The following is a 21,547-nucleotide window of genomic DNA, read 5'->3' as shown; positions in this document are numbered from 1 at the left end:
ATTGCGTAAACAGGAGAAAAAAAAAAAAAAAAAACACAAAGAAAATAGACTGTCCTTCTGAACCAGCTTGTCAAGCAAAATAAATCTCGTGAAAATTAAAAGATCTGGGAATTCTCAAGTGCTCAGAGACATAATATTTACTGAACTCCAAGATGACATAACAGGAAGGCTGCAGTGACAGAGACTTGGTTGTTTTGCTCCGAACCTACTGCTCTCTTAATGGGTTTGGGATGAAAGCTGGGGCTCTTTTTTTTTCTTTGTTCACTACTCTGAGCTCATTGGAGAAGTTTGTTATGAAGTCAGCATGCTGGGCTTTTGCAATTATATCATACTTTGGCACAGGGATAGGTCACGCATGAACCTGAGAATCTCTGCAGGGGGAAAAAAGAGGATTGAAACCCTCATACCCTCTCAGATTATCACTTGTTGGACTTTTGTTATTTCTATTTAAGGGCAAATGATACATAAATGACTTCCTAAGTATCCAATATTGCAAGAAATGCAGATTTTGATAAAGTGTATGTTAACAGGGAGACAAAAAACTACTGGTGTCATGAAATACTGTGGAAGTCATTAAAGCAAGCTCCTGCTGCTGAGGGTTTGTTGCCAACAAGCATTGCTCACTTTTTAAAACACTCTGTATCATACAATATCTATTGTTTTTGTTTCCACGGCTTAAAGCAGTTAAACGCGGATGTATGTTTTCAGGCAAACTGATTCCCAGGTAATCGGGTCAGGCTGACCGCACATCCCACTTTCAGCCAACAGCTAAACTCACTCAGTGACACAAATGTCTGAAATAACTTCACGTGATGGGGAAAAAATCTGGAAAAACAGAGAGGGTTTTCGACATCATTAACTTGGGCAGAGCAGGGTATTTTCTTAAGTGATGACGCTGATTGCTACTGACCGTCCTCTGTGACTGTGTGTGAGGTCTGAAGTGCGATTAACATCTCTCAAGAGTCACTGTAAGCACAGGCAATGACACTGAAGCATGCATGCTGCTTGTGTCAATACAAAGAGCACATGTACACCTTCATGACTCTTTGAGTTTACTCTGTTTTATGAGCAAATCCTTCCAAATCCAGCAGCTTGTAGACAATGTTCTCTTTTACTGGCCCATAAACCACAAAGATGGGGTTCAAGATGGGGATTGTTGGTAATTGCTCCCAGGACGTTGATATATAGACAAACTGAACCACTATCACACACTGTGAATCTGATAATGAGGGCATGTGGCATCTTTACAGTCTATGTTAAACCTCTAAATATGTCAATTTTAGACACTATGATCAACCACAGAGGACCAAGAAGTCCTGTCTACCAGTAAAAGGATGCACTTAAGATGCTGCAGTTTTGTGTCTGTCTTGAGCTCTTTGTAAACCCAGGTCGATCACAGCTACAGAGCATTATGTCCACAGGATAAGATCACTTTCTTCAAGCAGATGTTGAGCATTTAAAGATATGTAAATAAATCACGGGTGTGAGGAGCCTGCGCTTCAAAAGAAAAACAATTTGGTATTAATTAAATGAAGGAGGAACGGAATTGAAGTTGAAAGTAAGGAGAGTTCAGTGACTAATACTTTTAGTTTCTTAAAGGGACATTGAGTTCATTTTTTGCTTAATTCTTGGCTGAACAAAAGATTCAGATCACATCTGAACCAGACATTTGTACCTTCGTGGCACTAACATAAAAAGGGAGGAAAGCAGGGCAACGTTACTTTCTGACAACTCAATTTATTTTCATAATCATGCCCATCTTCTCCATGTTGACTTCGTTCAGTGAGATGTGTGTTCGTGGCACAATTATAACGATATTTTACATGGTAATAAAAATAAGAGCTAGGAACATCAGTAGACAGTTTTTAACAAACCCTCCAAAAATCAGCTAACCAGGTGTGGAGATGGAAACAGAATTCTAACCCTTAACTGACTCTTGTAAACATTTGTTATAGTTTACAGATTCCTGGTACAACCTCTCATTCCATAGAGACTAGTTGTAGGTACAGGGAGTTATCAGTATTTTTGGGGGGTGGGTAGGGTTGGGTGTTCATTTTAAGTTTCACCTCCAGCTGGGGAGTTCACACTGATGAGAAGCTTCACCTTTATGAAGTGATACCAATTCTATGACTGTTAAAAGTCAGAGAATGGGCGTATTTGAATTTGAATTTCATTTTCATTTTATTGATAATTTTTCCCTGAAGCTCCAGTGAGGAGTTATTTGCTGAGAAATTGACTGAAATTAACATTGAGGTCTCTATATGACCCGCCTATGATAAGGAAAATAGCCAATCATAATCTGGGATTATGGGGTGGCAATTTGGTTGGCCAGTCTCATTTCAAGGCAGGCCATGGCCGCTCCTGGTCACCCCTTAGTCCCAAGCGGCAACCTCTGGTCTCAAACTATGAAGCCCACTCTGTGCCTGGTTGAGTTCCGCATTTCCAATATGGCTGCCGCCGTCAATTGGCTTCAAAACAGCGCTCAGGAACAGATGGGTGACGTCACGGATACTACGTCCATTATTCATACAGTCTATGCTTAGTCCTTGATGTGAACAGCCTTGGTTTGAATCCGACCTGCGACCCCTTGCTGCACGTCATGAACGTCACTCTCTCCCAGTTTCTTGCTCTACCCACTGTCCTGTCCTCTAAATAAAGGCATAAAATCCCCCAGATAAAAACGTAATGAAAAGACAGAGCTGGATGAGATTTTTTTTGTCAAGAAACACAAATTGCACATGTACAGTATAAAATCAGCAAAGAACTCTTTGTCAACAGGGGACGCCAAAATCAACACAAACATGTTGAAGAAAGTTCTTTGCAAAAGTGGCAGAGGCAGTGGAACTGGTCAACACAGTCCAAGTGTGAAATGAATACCAAGATGTTGGATCAGGCAAAGCTTAAAAAGTCAAATTAAGGACTCAAATGCAGCATTTATTGGAACCATGCAATGTTTATTAGCAACGGTAGAGTTGCAATGACATAAAATATTCGATACCAAAACGTACCCATCCATCAAATATTTGTAAACAGCTTATTGGGGGACGTAGAGTGAAGTGATACTCCAAGGTTTAACCTTTATTCAGTATTTTGTATTTTTTGTCCTGTAACACTAAAAGCATAATATACCCATCTTACTTATACTGAACTCTTCTGACATGATGATTCCTTAGTAACAAATCATTGGATTATGAGTCATTAAATCACCTCCAATGGTCTCATGAAATTCAGATCTGTTCAGATTTCCTATTACGTCATTATTATCGTTCACTTCTGCAAAAGATACAAACACATCATCTGAAAAGTCCATGCCAGAGTAAGCTAAGGCCAGGAGCGGCTTCTCTTGATAACCAAAACACAATGTTGGCAGTGGTATCTCCCTTTGACAAGTTTATTGTTTTTCTCCATGTTAACTTTCCAAAGTGGCGGTTACTATTGTTTAGTTCAAAGACATGATTTCATCACATTATATTTATTTTAACAGAGCTCTGGTACGGCTTTATCACTTCAAAACACCTCGACATCCCGTAATGACTGTGTTCATAAAAGAGCAAAAGGGCTGAGTCGAGAATTGTGGTGAAATATTTTGTAACTGATTGTAATCTTTAACTCACTGCATGCTTCAAAACCTCTCAGCAATGGGTCACACTTGTATGAGTAAGAGTACATAAGTAGTTAAGCGTTTTTGGGAAATGTGCTGAAGAGTTTACACTCCAAAGGTTTGATGAAAAGATTGATACTACTCTAAACCATTTAAACTAGAGCCTTGAGAGAACTAGATAGCTTAGCTTAATTTGCCATAAAGTCAGGAAAAAGAGATGAACAGTAGCTTTGTCTTGAGTTGACTTTCAAAAGAAAGACCTCTTCCAACTGGTATTGGTGTTGTATTGTTAACCACTGGGCTCGACTGTAGACTGTTTAGCCTCAGGGTCTGTGTGATGGCTGGGGGGGCGGGGGGGCTTAGTTAGTATTATTTTGAATTCACTTTGATTAAGCGTCCATTTTGTTAACCCCTTGAGTTAAACTTGGTTTGGCCCAACCACTATATAAGTTCCGTGATGTCTCATAAGGTGCATTTCGAACAAGAGTTCCAGGGTCTTTTAGCCCCCAGAACTACTTTCCCCGGAACTAAAAGGTTCCTGTGTCCCCATTATTGTCTGCGTTTAGGCAACAATGGGGACACATTAGATATGCGGTAGATTGTGCAAATCAGGCCAGTGACATATGGAGAAAAAAAAATATATTAAATAATATTTTGAAATCTTAATAAAAAACTAAACTGTGTAAACTCCACAAACATTGTTACATTCAACCGAAAGTCCCAGGACCTTTGAAAAGTACCCAGGCAGGGGGCTTTTCAGGGGGGATATTATCTACCCCTGAACTAACGCACGTAGATCAGGGGTAAAGTCCCTAGTTCCGGGGTAGAGTTCCTGCGGTCGAAAAAACGGCTATTGTGTAAGGTCTGTTTTTTTTTAGATCACACCTTACATTTTGTTGTGTTAAATTGAGTTATGTTAAGTTGACCTCTTTTATAGGCCTAGTTCTTATAATTTTGTTTTTTGAATTTGGTTTGCCTAATTTGGGGTAAAATAAAAACCCACTTCTCTTTAAAACTTAAACCTGTGTCTTGTGCTTTACTGCTTGGTCCCTAACAGTCTGAAAGTAATGCTTTAAAGCTAAACTATCTCGTTTTGCCAGGAAGAAACAAGATGCTCCAACAGCAGCTTGTCAAACATGATACAGGGTTAGTAACAACTATGGTCACTTCAGGATCAAAGAAACAAAGATGTCTGATATCAAAATTGTGTACCTAAGGTCTATAAGCCAGTTTGTGATGACACAGTGACTACATCCACTTCTTCAATTTCTCTTTTTCAAGAGTGTCCTGTCCAAGACAAGTAGCAGCACAGCTAACAAGGTTTCCAAAAAAACAAAGAGCAGCCTCAGACAAAACATAACACAAGATGTGATCATAATACATTAAAACACAGAATAAAAGTGAGACAAATCGATCACAATCAAAAATGTATTAAGAAGAACATCTACAGCCAGATGTGTCAGCCTCCAAGTCATTCAAAAGCACCTTAATGTCACGAGTGGCTCTTGTTATTGTATTGTATTTTCTTTGTGTTGTAATCTGTCTTTGATTTCCTGTTTCTCTTTGTAGCTTTACTTTGTGTTTCATTTCTTGTTTCCTTGTATTATCCTCTGTATTTGTTATTAGTTATGAGTTTTCCTTATGTCTTCCTTGTGTTGTTTATTAGTGCTGTCTTGTGTTGTATTCCTTGTGTGTTTTTTAACTTGTGTTTCTAGTTTTATTTTGCAGTTCTTGTCCCCTGTGTCTCTGGTTTAGTTTTATTTCCTGCCCTTGTGTTTCCCTCCTATTTGATTGCACCGTATAAGTTTCACCTGTGTCTCGTTGTCACACCTGTGTCTGATTACCTTGTGTGCATAGTGTCTGTGTTTCCTCCCCTCTGCGTCAGACTATTACCTTGATTCTTATGGTCCCTGTGTTTTCCAGTTCCAGTGTTGACTTGTGACAGTGACAGTCACTTACTTTTCTGCTCCACGTGTTTTAGTTTGGACTGTTTTGGATTTTTTTAATGGACATATCTTCAGTAAGTTTTGTTTGACCTCTTGCATTTTGTTCTTTTGTTTAATCAATCTCTAAGTCTGCCGTCTGTGCTCCTTCCCTTGTTTTCATCACACGTGACACTTAAAAGAATCCAATGAGACCAATTCCTTAAGTTTCAGCTTCTTTTGTAATTCCTTCGGTAAAGGGGGAAGCAAACTTAAATACCTTTTTCCCATCTCAGTCCTAACCTTTGTAACGGACAATAACAAAAGATCCTGGGACTAGAGATATAAATTATCATTCTCTTCTGTCTGATGTAGGTTTGAAGGTATGACAGAAACAGATCTGCAGTAGACTTATGAATCAGTATACGCCATGTGTTTTTTAAATGAAGACAAGGAAGACCAACCAACACACTCATAAAGCAAGGAGTGATAAAAGGATACAAGGACACTTTATTTGTCATTCTGACCATGTGGACGTGAAAGAAAGAAATGCAGAACTCAGGTCTCTGCAATAAATACATTCTCATGTGGTAATAAGTAATAAATAAATGTCATGGAGTAAAAAAAATGGAAACCTATAAAAATAGAGAGAAATATAAAACCAATAAAAACCTATTAATAAAAAAGAACCCAGTGAGTCAGACAATAAATGAAATCACATAAACTAAAACTCGCAGCAAAGGACATGAGCAGCTTTAGAGAAGATACAGTACAGTGAGTGTGATAATCAATTGTCAATAGTCCCTCATTATGGCAATGTGAAACAGTTCATTAGTCTGATAGAATCCTGGATGAGAGCTTTAAAATTAGTGATGAGCCTTGATGCTCCATGGTACACAGTGTACAGGGCATGTAAGCTATGTGTTTCAGGGCCAATGAGAAGATAAATACAAACAGAAGTTCATTATGAAGACTGATCAGATACATGGGTACCCCCTCTGTCACTATCAGACTGGTGCAAAAAAAATACAAGACTCCAATGCAGACTCAAGACAAGGAGTAGTGGAAACAATACACTTCACTCGCAGCAGGGTTCAGTCCAAAAACAGGCCAAGGTATCCAAATCATGAGGCTAAGTCAGAAAAATCAGAGAGGGTTGAAATTGAACAAATGTACACTACCAGTCAAAAGTTTGGATACACCTTTTCATTCTAGGGTTTGTATTTATTTTAATCATTTGAAACTCTGTAGATTAATACTGAAGACATCAAAACTATGAAAGAATATTTATGGAATTATTTAATTCACAAAAAAGTGTTAAACAAAGCAGAATAAGTTTTATATTTTAGATTCTGTAAAGTAGCCCCCTTTTTCCTTCATGACAACTTTGCAGACTCTTGGTATTCTCTCAGTCTGCTTCATGAAGTGGTCTCCTGGAATGGTTTCTAATTAACATGAGCCTTGTCAAGAGTTCATTTGTAGAATGACTTGCCTTCTTAATGTGTTTGAGACCATCAGTTGTGTTCAGAGGCAGGGTTAGTACACAATGGATAGCCCTATTTGACTACTGCTGTAATCCATATTGTGGCAAAGCCACATTATTTCATAGTTTTGATGTCTTCAGTATTAATCTACAATGTTGAAATTAAATTAAAATAAATAAAAAACATTGAATGAGAAGGTGTTTCCAAACTTTTGACTGGTAGTGTACATGTACAGGTAATCTGGCAACAAAAGTTGACAGTACAAGAAAACAAATGAGAAATGCAAAACTCAACATTGGCGGTGGAGACAAGTAGAAAGGCAGGAAACACACGGTGGCAGGATGTGAAGGTATCTGAAATGAGTGGAGAGGTAAACTGGAAACAGAAGAAAGCATCACATCATCAACAAACAACTTTCCAGAGTCGGTTGGTATCTCCCACTGAAACTTTGACTGTTTGGCCAGACATCCTGCTGTTTAATCTTTCTGATACACTGAAGTAGTCTTAGAGGAGGTTGTCTCCTCAGTTTTAAGGACGAGTTATGAGTTATGTTGGAGCCAAAGACTATAACTCACTGGAAAATTGACTGCTAAAACTCATATGGAGCATAAAGTGAGACTGTGTGAAGTCAATACAATAGGTCAAACTGTAAACACACAATAAAATCAGGCATGGCCAGCAGTTGTTTAACATAAAGCAGGCATGCCTTTGCATGCAAGCACAGTATGGAAACTGTTTTGTTTTATTATGCCTCTTCCTGTCAGCTCATTTACTGGCATGAGAAAAATCTGACAGGTAGACTTATTCCTCTTTGTCATGTGTGAGATGAAGGTGGAATATGTGTGCTGTTCTGTTGGAATTCATCCCCACATGTTCCTGTTTTTTTTTTTTAAAAGGGCCTCTCGGCTGCTGTGATCACTCAAAGTCAATCAACCTTGGTCCATTGTCAGGAGGGATAAGCCATTTCAAATAATTATTAGCATTTGTTCAAACCTGTGAGAGCACCACAGAGGTATACCAAGACAGTTTAGATGGTTTCTGTTAATTCAACCGCCAAATGAATGCAAAACTGACTTACTGACACATTGCTTTGTCATACGTGTCACAACATATGTGGTGCTCCGCGATAGTAGAAAGAATGTTCAAGAATTTTCTGCAAGTTCTGGTTGGCCCACACTGACCCCTCTTGTCTGCAGTTTATTGAGTTTAACATTTCACGCTCCTTTTCTGTAAAACCAGCCTTCATTGCTGTGTTTATTTTTATTCTTTTTCCCACCCTGTCTGACTCTGAGGTTGTAAATGTTGCAGCCTTCTGCCAGTGGCTGTGGAAAGCACAGATGGAGAGCACAACAAAAGATAGAATCAATCTGGATTTACAAGACAGAGTTTTTAAGCAAAAACCTATGCAGAAAAATTACAGACATTGTTGGGTTTATCAATCTTGGCATCCATTGGCTAGCGTCCCACAATGATATGCGTTTGGGAATGATAGCCAACTTCTCTGTGTTTCAGGTCTAGCCAGCAGTTAGTGATAAACGTCAGCCCTCTACGTGTTCAGGTCAATGGCAATGTAAAATCTACAGATACATCTGCAAAATATCCCTGCAGTGGCCCATTCATCTGTTTCTGGTGAGTCTCAGTTTCACTGTAAATAGAATGTTTGACAGAGGCTTCACTTTGACTACCTCAAAGGTTTGAACCAGAACAAAAAAAATTAAAAAAAAATTATTTACTTCCAATTAACCATTTCATGCATATTGGTAACTACAGTGGAGAGCTATTAAAAAAATATTTTCTTGCATATAGATTGGTTTTGATGGTAAAGTTGTGCATCAGTCACTACAGTGGCAACTAGTGCATTATTCTATACAATGTCACCTAATGAGCAGCCACTCAATTTTTCCTCCAATCCAAGATGGCCAACATCCAGTCAGAAATGCCAAGTCCCGGCTGAATATCTGTTCAATCCTTCTATTTTAAGGGAGCCTTGCAGGTATAAAAATATTGTAGCATCAAGTATAATCTTAGGAGTCAAATTATTCTTAAATTTTCAAAGTATTGATTTTAGATTAGGAGGAAAGTGGACATCATGTATCACTGGCTATATTTCCGCTCCAATTTGTTCCATTACTGTGACTGATGCTCTTCAAAGTACTTCATCATCAGTCATTCTTTTTGGCTAAAGTTAATATATTTCTGTTGTTCAAACATAATTGCACCCATTTGTATATCTTTATGTTTTGTATTGCTCAATAGCAGTGTGAGAGAAAGGCGTAGAGGATACAAATAAAAACAGTAACACTGTTATTACTGTGTTATTATTGATACAGGGTATTTTCATAAACCAGAACGCATGGTGTCCACTCCAGTGGACATATGAAAGTCTCTTTGTAAAAAATGTGTAACAAAAAAAAAGTTTGAATCTTGTTTTTTTTTATGCCAAAAGAGCGAAAAAAAATACACAGAAACAATATCCTGAATGAGGTTGTCATAATTAATGCATGAAAGGGTTAATGGGTTGCAGTTGCATGTAATGAGAGCACTTTTTGGAAGTAATCAATTACAAGTAATCAGAGTACTTTTCCCGAAGTAATCCAATGAAATGTAATCTAAGTACTTTCTGAAATAACTGGACTACATGTAACCAGAGCACAAATGTAAGTAGTTGGGCAGGATAATGTTATCACAGTATTTAGAAATATATAGGGGGTAACAAAGTTACCCTCTTGGGGGAGAGGGATTTTTCCCTTAATTGATTTCCTTTCCCCATAAAAATACCACGAAGAGCAAAAAACAAGAACCCTTCCAATACTAAAATCCCAGGACCCCATTCAGATAGCAGCCTACGACGAAGAGTCGTTCCTAGTGACGAAAGTCTAAGAAATATAGACAATGTTTTCTAACAAGTTCCCAATAAAGCGAGGACTAGATACTTGTATGGGTAAAATTGATTATGAAGGCATCTCAACCCTTCAGAGAGCTCCTAAGGTGAAAAATGTCAGGAGTAGTGAGGACGATTTTTAAGAGGCTTAAGAGTGAAATGTTCAGAGCAGCAGGCAGTCTTATTCCGGGATCACCCCAACACGCCTTTACCTCACAATTTGAATGTATGCCCATGGTTCGTATTAACATCAAACATTTCAGTGAATATTTGTGTCTAAAATATGAAACAGTATATAATACCACCTCATTAAACTAAGTTAGGAGCCCTCTGAGAGGACTCTCAGAATGTGAATCCTGAGACTGATCTTACAGATTCACACAGATGGACACTCTATATGCAGAATAAACAACACTAATACTTCCTTTCTTGCCAGCACGTGATGCCTACAGGCCTGTAAACAGATGGATCACCAAGGATATAGACACAAAACCATTGCATAAGGTCATACAGACATGATGACAGTGATCTCAATAGCGATGCCTGTTTCAAATATCATTGTCATCTGAAGTCCTATTAACATGAAACTAAGCTTTGAAGATTTGCTTTCTCTCTTCTCCTCTTGGCAAATTCATCACAGCACTAAATCTGTCTATGAAAAAAAAATGAAACAGAAAAACATCACATCTTGAAAAGCCATCTCATACCAGAGGGAAGTCATACATGGAAATGTAGAATGCAGTTTCCCAAAGAGCTTCCAAGACAGTATTTCACTTGACGTATTATTAATCACTCTGCATTAAAAAACATCCTTGATGGGGGAGCCAGGAGATGTTGTGAAAGAGCAGGCCCAGCTCTTCTCAGGCTGATTGGCTCAGCCCCAGAGGTCTGGATGGAAAAGTCACATCACAACAGGAGCTGCCTGGCCTGGCTGGCTGGCTGGCTGGATGAGGACCCACAACGGCCAAAATAATGGAGGCTCATGGGAGGGACAAAAGGAGCACAACAGGATGATTATGCAGGTTATTGGTGTACGTTTACAGTGACAAGACTCATGGGGTGTGCAAAGCAGGTTTCAATGTATGAATGAACACTGCATTTGACAACCTTGACAATCACCAGACTGAGAAATTCCCCTTGAACCTACTTAGCACTGTAGTGTCTGACAGCACTGTTTTGGTTTAACAACTCACAATGTTACTATTTCTAGCTAGCTAGCAGCTATTCCTGCACTAAAAACTTGCTAAAAACAGTTTGCACAGACAAGCTAGTGAGCATGGAGTAGCATTCAGCACCTAGAAAGCACGTTTCCCCTCACAAATGGTTGAGGCCCAAAACAAAGCTAAAAGGAGAGTGAAGAATGGACTTCGATTTAGGGCTTGCCACTTTTTCAGTCCCAATTTAGGGACAACATGTTTTGATTGGAGCTGAGTGATATGTGAATATAATGGTGCATTAGTTTTACTAAAACTGTTATTGTATATTTTATTCTATTAATCCTCTTTTCTTCCCAAAAAGGACCCACAAACTTACAATTCAACAGACCTCCATCTGAGAATCCGTTTAGATATTTTTATTACAGAAAGTGAACGAAACCATGACCAATAGATATTGCTTGCACCTTTCACTAGCATGACCTCCTTGTGCATTCCTAGAAGTATGCTGTGTTAAGTCATGCACACCTCAGTGGCATATTGAAAACACCTGAGGACATGAAGTGCAGAGGATATTTTGAATCGGATGACAGGTATCACTTGATGGTCTTGATTAATGCACGATGGGCTACAGTGTGATCTGTGTCAGATCTGATGTAGGATCAGTGAAGTGTCGTCCAGTGATTATAGAGAAGTAACATCAATATATGAGTCGGTTCTATTTAGTTTGAATTACGAGATATCCTGGCTAATACAGAACAGCTGGCAACGCCATCAGCCAAAAATAGCCCCTATGTTTCCCTCATGAGATTGTGGAGACCAAAAACAAAGCTAAAAGGAGAGTGAGTAGTGGACTTGAAATCCTTGGCCAGAACTCCTGAATGATACCTGGGTCTTAGCATGTTAGCTTGATGTCAATCTTGATATCAAACATTGATTTTACCATGAACAAATTTATGATGGAGCGACATTTCAAGGTTTCATTTGCAAAGAAAAAAAGTTCAGTGCAGCTTTAATCGGGCCAATTATATCAGCTCTTGCAAAATGAAACAGTTGTGTAGTTTTTATTCTTGACTGTATGGTTGATTCAGGTTTAAACCAAGCGGCAACCTCCGGTCTAAAAATATGAGTACAATGTGGAAATGTTAAAAACTGCAGTTCATCGAGGATCTGCTTGAGGCTGGCTCCAGAAGTACCGGAAACCACATACACACCAATTCAAAAAAGACAATCTTTACAGCAGAAATAAACATGTTTACAGTCTGGTACAAAAGACAAGTGTAGTCTAGATAGCTCATTTCTTAATCGGCACACACTGTACGGGGGGGGGGGATTTTTTTCTAACGCAGCAATTTCAAAGATATTGAGATTACAAGTCTTCCAATGTGAGGCACAGCTGACTTGATTGACAGGCGAGAACACTGTAGCTGTTGGCTAGGAGGCTCAAAGCCCGCCTCTTTACGTCACAATCGCTCAACAGCAGCAATATGGCTCCCGCCGATGGTTGGCCTCAAAACAGCGCTTCAGAAACAGATGGGGGATGTCATGGATACTACGTCCATATTTTATACAGTCTATGGGTTAAACTGATTAACAGCATTAAATAATGTAATAAGTTTTACTCCTTTTTTGCCTTACATGATCCATCTCTTTGCACATGTGAATGTGCTGTGATTTGTATTGTATCAATGATATAAATAGATTCATGTAATTCAGTAATCAATAATGCATGTGTGAATACGTTGATCATAACTCCTTAAAGAGTGCTGAAGGCCTTCATGGTGCTCTTTTTGGTAAAACACTATGCCAGATGTCTAAGGATGAGGTCACTCACGTGCTGCCTCAAAAAGTTACTCTGATGCCGAACCCTCTCACATGCACACAGAGCTGCAGAGGGAGGCGGAGAAGGAGGAGGAGGAGAAGAGAGAGATAAACGCAGGCAGCGCTTTGCAAAGGCATGAAAATGAAATCTGTCCCGCCTTAATGAAACATTGTCATTAAAAGTGACAGTTTTTCTTTGCAGGGAATGAACAATCTTGCAAGATTTTTTTCCTCAAAACTGACTTTAATCAGTAAATTTGTGCTGAAACAAGTGATCACTGTGAAGAAAACAAACTTCATCCAGAGTCCTTGGAGAAAAGATAACAGAATGTGACAACACACAGGCCCAGGCTTTAAATACAATAGTGCAGTGGGAGTAAAATTAAGTAGAGGAACCAGTGTAGTAGAAAGAGTGGCAGTGAAAAAGTGGGTGAGTGTGAAATTAACTGAGACAAATGCACGGAGGGCTTATTTTTCTAAGACTTTCTACCCGACTTCTGGACTGGCTGCCAATATTGCATCTGTTTCTGAATACAGCAGTGCGTGTGGAAAATCCCCTGGCAGAGAGAATCTCCGTCACATACTGAGACACAAAAACACACAAACATGAACATTAAATATGCTTTATCTACATTTGATCTCTCAAACAAGTGGCTCTAATTTTGACCCTTTGCTGCCCAAGGCTTGCCCCTGCGTGCCACTTGATTTAATCCAGACCTCATTTCCCACCACATCCTCCCTGGCCTCAAATGCCTTTTTTCCATCCTTCCTCATGAGCGACCAACACTTCATGCCACATTCGAGGTTTTGAAATCGATGGACATTTAAGGGCTGGTTCTTGTTTCAGAGCTGCAGTCTAGACTTTGTAACTAATCTTGGACACTCTGCTCTGTCCTGTAGTCACCATTTCAAACAGGATTCAGACTTGTGAAGGCTCACGGCAGGTGAAAGAAGACGAGAAGAGGAAATGAGTTAAAAAGCCCCGTAAAGTCTCCCCTTAGACTCAAAACTCATGTCAAGGCCTTCATGGAAAACTTTTCTTTCCTTTTTTCAAACTTGGGAGGTGAAAAATCCACCACTGCAAGAGTCGAGCAGGCTTTTGACCTCGAGTCCTTCTTTTCCTTCTCTCTTCAAAATACCTTCTGTTTTGACGCAGTCACTTTTTCCATACTGCTTTCTGCTCCTAGTTTTCCATGTGGAGATCTGTTTAGACAGACAATGAAATATAACAGACCAGGATGATGAATGGATTCTGATGGACTCTTGCAAAACTACAGAAAACCTCCTCTTCTGTCCAGGATGATCTCATTACTTATGACACATGAATTCAGCTGAGAGCAGTTTTCGGATTAAAATAGCTTTCTATGATTATTGAATCTCATCGCTCATATACTGTGTTGGTATGTTTTCTATAAAGATTTTCAGTCATCCAAGTCAATCAATGTCAAAGGCAACTGGTGGCTTTCTTCAGCATACATATCTGTCATCACCAGTCTCTTCTGTTTGTTCAACTTACAAGGCCGATCTAGTACTTTGTATCACCTTCCAGGCAAACAGAGATCCAGTGTTTCAGAAGGATCTAATGCCAAATAAAAAGACAACCTTCATGAAAAGAAGTATGACAGGAGGAGTTGTACAAATAGACAAAGGGAACAAGTCTTTGTGTAAGAACTGAAAAACAGAAAAGATCAAATCTGTGTTCTCAGTCACCTCTGCACACCTGGCCAGATGCTGCATGTAACACATGTTTCAGAAAGTTAGAAATGCCCCAATCATGTGAGGACCAGGACTGTTTTGAGTGGGATGGCCCAACCCTGACATAGATGGGGGTGACCAGGATATTTATGCACGCACACACAAATTAACAGCTCTTACCCTCTGTCTTTACAGTCTACTTTAACAACTATCATTTCAGTATCATACAGCTGTTATATTCCTATGTGTACTCTTAAGAAGAGAATGATAATATTAATAATAATACATTTAATTTAAAAGTGCCTTTCCCGAGGTCACTTAACAGAGGGATTAAAAACCCAATAAATAAAATGACACAATAAAATGAACAAAAAACAACAAGCAAAAGTAGCACGAAGTTAAAATGAAGCAGTGAAATTATACAGAGAATGCAGATTGGAACAGATGGGTTTTGAGTTTTGATTTGAAGAGGGGTAGTGAGTCAATGTTTCTGATGTCTGGTGGGAGTGAGTTCCAGAGTTTACGCTGAGACGGGCAGAGGGCACAGAGAGGTGGAGGGAGGAGGAAGACCTGAGGGAGTGAGAGGGGGTGGCAACGTGGAGGAGATCAGACAGATACAGGGGGGCGAGGTTGTGGATGGCCTTAAATGTATACCGGAGCATTTTTGAAGGTGATTCTAAATTTGACCGGGAGCTAGTGAAGCTTCTTGAGGACTGGGGTGATGTGGTGAAAGGAGGGGGTTCTGGTGATGAGGCGGGCTGCAGAATTCTGGACCAGCTGAAGCTTATGGCGGGATTTGTGAGGGACACCGGAGAGGAGTGAGTTACAATGATCGATGCGGGAGGTGACGAGGCTGTGGACCAGGATAGCAGGGGTGTGAGGGGTGAGAGGGGCGGAGACGATTGATGTTGCGTAGATGGAAATATGCAGACCGGGTTATGTTATTGATGTGAGAGTTGAAAGAAAGTGAGTCTTCGAGGATGACACTCAGACTCTTTACCTGAATTGTCTGAAGTCAAAACTGAAGGCCCTAATGGAAGAAAATGTTTATACCCTAGTCTGGGGCCTTCTCTGTTGCAGTTTAGACAAGAATAGAAGATATACACTACCGTTCAAAAGTTTGGGGTCACTCAGACAATTTTGTGTTTTTCATGAAAACTCATACTTTTATTTATCAAATGAGTTACAAAATGAATAGAAAATATAGTCAAGACATTGAGAATGTTAGAAATAATGATTTTTAGTTGAAATAATGATTGTGTCCTTCAAACTTTGCTTTCATCAAAGAATGCTCCCTTTGCAGACCTTTGGCATTCTAGCTGTTAATTTGTTGAGGGAATCTGAAGAAATTTCACCCCACGCTTCCTGAAGCACCTCCCACAAGTTGGATTGGCTTGATGGGCACTTCTTGCGTACCATACGGTCAAGCTGCTCCCACAACAGCTCAATGGGGTTGAGATCTGGTGACTGCGCTGTCCACTCCATTACAGACAGAATACCAGCTGCCTGCTTCTTCCCTAAATAGTTCTTGCATAATTTTGAAGTGTGCTTTGGGTCATTGTCCTGTTGTAGGAGGAAATTGGCTCCAATCAAGCGCTGTCCACAGGGTATGGCATGGCGTTGCAAAATTGAGTAATAGCCTTTATTATTCAAAATCCCTTTTATCTTGTACAAATCTCCTACTTGACCTGCACCAAAGCAGCCCCAGACCATCACATTACCTCCATCATGCTTAACAGATGGTGTCAGGCACTCTTCCAGCATCTTTTCACTTGTTCTGCATCTCACTAATCTTCTTCTGTGTGATCCAAACACCTGAAACTTCGATTTGTCTGTCCATAACACTTTTTTCCAATCTTCCTCTGTCCAATGTCTGTGTTCTTTTGCACATATTAATCTTTTCCTTTTATTGGCCAGTCTCAGATATGGCTTTTTCTTTGCCACTCTGCCTAGAAGGCCAGCATCCCGGAGTCGCCTCTTCACTGTAGATGTTGACACTGGCGTTTTGCGGGTACCATTTAATGAAGCTGCCAGTTCAGGACCTGTGAGGCGTCTATTTCTCAAACTAGAGACTCTACTGTACTTCTCTTCTTGCTCAGTTGTGCACCGGGGCCTCTCACTTCTCTTTCTACTCTGGTTAGAGCCTGTTTGTGCTGTTCTTTGAAGGGAGTAGTTCACACTGTTGTAGGAAATGTTCAGTTTCTTGGAAATTTCTCGCATGGAATAGCCTTCATTTCTAAGAACAAGAATAGACTGTCGAGTTTCATATGAAAGTTCTCTTTTTCTGGCCATTTTGAGAGTATAATCGAACCCACAAATGTGATGCTCCAGATACTCAACTAGCTCAAAGAAAGGCCAGTTTTATAGCTTCTCTAACCAGCAAAACCATTTTCAGCTGTGCTAACGTAACTGCACAAGGGTTTTCAAGATGTTTCTAATCATCCATTAGCTTTCTAACTCGATTAGCAAACACAATGTACCATTAGAACACTGGAGTGATGGTTGCTGGAAATGAGCCTCTATACACCTATGTAGACATTCCATTAAAAACCAGACATTTACAGCTAGAATAGTCATTTACCACATTAACAATGTATAGAGTGTATTTCTGATTAATTTAATGTTATCTTCATTGAAAAAAACAGTGCTTTTCTTTCAAAAATAAGGAAATTTCTAAGTGACCCCAAACTTTTGAACGGTAGTGTAGATAGAAGTAAAAGCTCTTTTAGCTGATTGTCTTGTTTGCTCTTGTAGCTTATGGATGCACCAGTATTGGTTTGTCTGTTACAGAGTCTGCATTATAATGAACTAAAAAGTCCCCACAGGAGCTTTAACTTTGACTTAAAAAATAATGAAAAACATACTTCATAAGGCCTGCAAATTTTCAGTTGTTTATAGAATCCCCTGCCAACTTAGAAAAGCCTTGACTTGCGTTATTTTGTCATCCAATCCAACACACGGAGCAGGCTTTGTAGCAACATGTTAAAAGGAGATTCTCCTTCATCCCACTTCTCCAGGAAAAAAATATGCCTCCTGCTGCTGCTAACACGGCCAGCTTTCCACACTACATTGGTGAAGGTTAAGAAGGAAAAATTGCAGACACAGCTGAATGCGTTGGCATACACATAATAAACCTGCTAATAGAAATTTATGTCTTGTTCAACCTCATATGCACTCACATGCAACGAAGACACCATTAGGCGAGATCATGGTTGAAACTCCGATGAAGAAATATGTTAAAATGTTCATGCGTTTTCACTTGTTGAAGTGTTGCTGGAATGAAGATGTTTTTTTAGTTGTGTTTTTGTTGTGTTGTTGCCACAGGTTTTAAAAAAAAATCTCAAAGATCAGAGTAGCATGAGCATAGTTCTGCAAACAAGTGTTATGAGTTTCAAGATAAATATCAGATAAGCTCACATTTAATACTTTGGGGATTTATATAATTTTTATGAATTGGAGAACTGAGTGTTAAATGCGTTGTCATTATAAAAACTTTAGACATGAATTCAGCCAGATATTCCTAAATCTAGTGCAATGTAGTATTGATGAGTATAAGGTTATTAGGGATAAAATTGTATAGAAGTATGTTAATAACAAACGAAACCTACAGCACAGAAATATCAACATTTCCAGGTACAAACTGTGCTCATGCTTAACTTTTTTATTGTGACTGACAAGAGCAATCAACCTCTAACGACCCAATTGATTTCCAATTGGAGAAACAGGCAGCAAATTCTGAGATGATGCAAACATGAAAACCTGTGCAAAAGGCCCAAAAATAATGCAACTTCAGAAAGTACTTTAAAAAAAAGTAATTTGTTGAGACAATGCATTGCAAAAACATAGATAATGCAAAGCCTTAAACACAGCAAAAAAAGAAAAAGAAAAACACTGAAATCCAGTTGTTTCAACGAAGGTGCTCCAGGCCTGTAGGAGGCCAACTTTTTTGTTTGCAGTTGTTTTCCGGTTTTGTGTATTTTTTACTTTGCATTATTTATATAGCTGCAGTGTATTTGGTGCTAATGCAGTTTTTTCATTGTCTTAATTTTCAGTGCCTTTACATCATTGCATTCATTTTGAACTTGGCATTCAGTTGTTTAATTAACATTATTTCCAAACTGACTGACTCTTTCTCAACCATTGTAGTTTGATTGCCCTTGTTGGCCACTGTATGTTTCAATCTTACAAACTATTATGTTATCACTTCTTGGAGCTGTCCCACAACTTAACTGCAACTCTTTCAAACAGAATAAGAGGGGTTTTTTTTACCTCAAGAATTTTTTTATTGATTTTCACACATAAAAAAATATACAAAATGTACACAGAAAACTGCACGATGAGATCAGCTGATTCTAACACAAAACCCATCCCTCATAACCCAACAGTCCCAATGTCCATATAGGGGCTCCATAGTGCAAACATTTAGTTGAACAGTCCTGGAGTAAACAGTGTTCAAGTGCTGGAAGTCAAGTTGTCGGTTATTTTTGAGGATCACAGTGGTACAAGGTAAAACAATACTTGTGTGGGAATACATAGAATAAAAGAATGTAAACAAATAAAATAAAATAAAAAGATTATAGAGATGAAGATTGTAAGGTTGGAGACAAAGACAAAGAAGGAGGGTGCTTTTTAAATTCATTGAAGTTGCTGAAAGTGCTTCATAAAAGGTCCCCACATTTGAATAAACTTTTTACTGCAGCCAGTGACTGAATAGCATATCTTTTCAAGCAGAATAAGAGTTTGTTAGAATTATTAATGTGTGTACCAATCTCTTACAGTTAAGTACATTTTGCACAAGCTGTTATGTAACTGAATTCTTAATTTTATATGCTTCAGAATATCAACAGCATCATTGGCGTCAAAAAATCAGACTCAGCATTTCTTGTAGCTGAACGTGCACAGATTTCGGATTTGGCATCCAGACTCCACAGACAGCCAAGTCAACATGCCTGCACCAGCAAAGACAGAGTATAGCAGCGCATTAGAATCAGTCAGAGAACTTTTCCATATTATTTAAGTGCAAATGATATTTGACAGTGCGTATATTCTAAGTGTAACAGAGCACATTCACAAAGAAAGACTAATTTCTTTGATCGAAATGCCTCAGCATTAAAGCCCACTGAGCTGTTTACTTGAAGTGTGTGAATTTAAACCACAGTTGTAAAGTTAAGATTGACCTTTTTGCTCTTTGCTTCACTGTGTTTTGTCCTCACATTGGAAAATCTTTTGTTCTTTCACCTTGAACTTCTGTTACTGATGTAATAAGGTCTCTTTTATTTTGTGTCTTTCTTCCAAACTGGTGCTTAAAAGTCCATGAACATCAGATAACTTCTCAGCAGTCAACATGTTTATCTAAGTGATTTCCGTATGATGGGAGCCAAAACTATGTCAGGATTGCTCTATACATAGCCAATCAGAAACAGATGTACGGTGTAAAGGCACTGCTAACAGCCACAGTGGAGGTAGGTGGGAAAAGAAACTCAGCTCTGTCTTAGATTAAATGTGTTCTTTGCCTTTTATCATGGATGGATGCAAAATGTGATCTCTTCTGTCACAACAGGTACATCCCTCTCTTTCTAGCTATCCCACATTGAGTTGGGGGGATACACAGCTCCCACTTAACAGTAATTTGTAGTTTTAATTATGTTTATATTTCAGTAAATCAGCAGAAAATTCAGATTCTGGCTCTTTCCAGGTTTTTCTAGCATGACAAACCTGAAACTCTGCCTCTCTTCCACTTAGCGGTCACACTCAGGCACTTAATGGAAAATGAAGGAGTGCTTTAATGTGTCATAGCAGGATTTTTTCTTGTAAGAGACCACCTGTAAGGACAGATTCTGAATATAACCCCTTGTTTTTTTAGGTTGTCTGTGAGCACCATGAAGCAGGAGTGACTCTGTACCAGACAGGAGGGACAGTCTGCTGCACATGAAGGCACCTCGTTGCATTTCAATACTCAGTCTTTGGGTTTCCTCCAGACTTCCTTCGTTTCTTCTTAGTCTCTTCCCCTCTGATATCCTCAGCGCCTGGCCAAAAAAGTGCTGACTCTCGGCAAAGGATGCTCAAAGACAGCCAAATTTGAGCAGAAAAACTTATCCGCTCTCTTGATTAAATCCAGTGAGATTATTGAATAAGATTCCAGCAGGCTTAATTGCCACGGATGGTCATGGAAAGGGAAAATATAGGCAAAAGCCACATCCAAACAGCTTCTAAACAAGGTGTCAGAGTTATAAAGCTTCAGCAGCTGGTGTAGTATCACCGACTTGAAAGCCTATAAAGTCATCCATGAAACAATGCCGAGTTGATACGTAATGAGTGTAAATATTTGCACTCATTATAAATCTAATAAATACCAGGATATTAGCCCCACAGTTTAATCCTTGTGTGAGCTACATTTGGCTGAGGAGACAGTGCTTCATTTTTTTTAAGAAAAGCAAGTGATCTCCTCCATGTGGATTTGTCAGTCTTGGATCGATCCCACATAAACCGAACTGACCCCAGGCCTGCAATTTTTCATCACACTCTGCTGCCTCAACAAAGTCCACAAGCCTTCAAACTCTCTGGTAAAGTGACTGTTACATAACTGTGAAGAATTAACCAGACAAAGTCACACCCTCTCACCAAAACAATCCTCTCTCTCTCTCTCTCTCTCTCTCTCTCTCTCTCTCTCTCTCTCTCTCTCTCTCTCTCTCTCTCTCTCTCTCTCTCTATCTCTATTTTCTTTAAAGCTTAGATTTTCTTATAGAGTGACTTTCAGTTATAGAAATGTTAATGCTAAGATGAAACCTGAACAGAGACAGAAAATACCAAATCATGATGAGCTGATGAGAGATAATGTATACACCTATGTTCCAATTCAAGCCGTTGTGGATGCTTCTCTGTCTGTCTGGTGTTTTAAGTAGCCGTGATGAATCAATCTCCCTGTCAGGCTGAGGTACTAAAGCTTACCACAAAACCCTGCTCCCTCAGACCCACTGAAATGTCTGGTT

At 39.2% G+C, this 21,547-nt stretch overlaps 1 long non-coding RNA gene across 1 annotated transcript; it reads left to right on the top strand.

Annotated features, from left to right (window-relative positions):
- The first annotated feature begins 5,500 nt into the window (after nt 1-5,500).
- LOC117824493 lies at nt 5,501-20,908 on the top strand. Its single transcript, XR_004633600.1, has 3 exons — nt 5,501-5,621; nt 8,520-8,636; nt 20,422-20,908. It is a non-coding gene; the product is annotated as an uncharacterized LOC117824493 (long non-coding RNA).
- Nucleotides 20,909-21,547: the final 639 nt, after the last annotated feature.

Source organism: Notolabrus celidotus, chromosome 13 (assembly GCF_009762535.1).
Source record: "Notolabrus celidotus isolate fNotCel1 chromosome 13, fNotCel1.pri, whole genome shotgun sequence".
NCBI classification, from domain to species: Eukaryota; Metazoa; Chordata; class Actinopteri; order Labriformes; family Labridae; genus Notolabrus; species Notolabrus celidotus.
This window is presented reverse-complemented; position numbering and strand designations above follow the sequence as displayed.